At 37.6% G+C, this 1,358-nt stretch overlaps 1 long non-coding RNA gene across 1 annotated transcript in view; it reads right to left on the bottom strand.

Moving 5' to 3' along the window:
* Positions 1–281: 281 nt before the first annotated feature.
* Positions 282–1,358, bottom strand: part of LOC115286310 — a 1,993-nt gene continuing 916 nt past the window's right edge. Inside the window, exon 2 of the long non-coding RNA XR_003905988.1 lies at positions 282–437. This is a non-coding gene — a long non-coding RNA (uncharacterized LOC115286310). The remainder of the gene's footprint in view (positions 438–1,358) is intronic.

Below are 1,358 nucleotides of genomic sequence, written 5' to 3'. Positions count from 1 at the left end.
TCCCATGGTGAACATTCCCAGGTGGTCTCCAAATTTCCCCAGGCTCATCACTCAGACTAGACATTGAGGATATAGTGTGTGTGTGTGTGTGTGTGTGTGTGTGTGTGTGTGTGTGAGAGAGAGAGAGAGAGAGAGAGAGAGAGAGAGAGAGAGAGAGATTATATGTATTTCTTCTGAATAGTAGAGGGAAAGTTTTCTCATAGAAAGCTAGGGGAATATGTGTTTTCTCTTGTATTACTTAGCTAGTACTAGTTATGCCGTGTAACAAACAACCCTCTGCATTGTAGAACTTGTAACTACAAAGATTTATTTCTCATTTAGTTACATGTTGGTTGGCTACAGAGCTATGGCTCCATTCCACATATCTTCTTCATCCTGAAATGCCTAAGGAAACAGCTTCATGTTGATTTCTTGGCAGAAGGAAAAAATCTAGAGATCTGGAAAAAAGCATGTCTGTGTCATGTCCCACATGCCATTGCTCAAGTTACATGGGAAAGCCCAACAACTCTGGGGTGGGGATACGTAGTCTTCCACAGGAAGGCAAACACTTGGGAATAGTCTAATCTACCCACTCCCTCATAGGGACAAACCCACAGCAAAGTAGAACAAGAGAAATCACTTCCTTTAAAGAAAGGAAATTGTGTTGTCCAACTTGACTTAACCAGGTCAATGGATCAGTGACCAATTCCAGATATGTCAGGAAATGGTGACTTATGCTATGTATATTATAAATTAAGATGAATCCTAAAATTCTCTTAAAGCTGTTTCCATATGTTTGAATGCCTCATTTTGGTCCATATCACCAGAACCTCTCCCAGGTCCCCTTCCTTTAAGTTGCCCCCCCCCCCCGCCCCGGTCCACTCTCAATTCTGCAGCCATTGTGAGCTTTCTTTTTTTTTAATTTTTAAATTTTTTTCTCTGTTTATTTATTTATTTTTTAACATATGCAATTATTTTCCATCATTTACACTACAGTAGTTACAATTACATTTCAAACAGAAAAACAAAGTAAAAAAAATCAAAACCCCCACTTCTATTTCATGTACTTAGACTTATACAGAAATTAGAAGGTTATGTAACAACTAGTTAATCACCTAATTTCACAGCTATCTGAAGTGGCAATCGTTATATAGCAGCTTATCTATGATACATTCAAGATACATGATACAATTTATTACTTGCCCATAAACTACAACACAGCCTGCTTAATACCTTTCCTTAAATTCCACCTCTATACTACAATATACTTGAGGTCCATGCAAAAAAGAAGCTACCTTTTATATAGGAAATGGATGATTAAGTCTTTGGTGTTGTAAAAGCAACTTCATTTAAACATAACCACCACCACCAAAAAAAGA

This window comes from Suricata suricatta, chromosome 3, assembly GCF_006229205.1.
Source record: "Suricata suricatta isolate VVHF042 chromosome 3, meerkat_22Aug2017_6uvM2_HiC, whole genome shotgun sequence".
Classification (NCBI taxonomy): domain Eukaryota; kingdom Metazoa; phylum Chordata; class Mammalia; order Carnivora; family Herpestidae; genus Suricata; species Suricata suricatta.
Note: the sequence above shows the minus strand (reverse complement) of the source record. Positions and strands in the feature narration are given on the sequence as shown.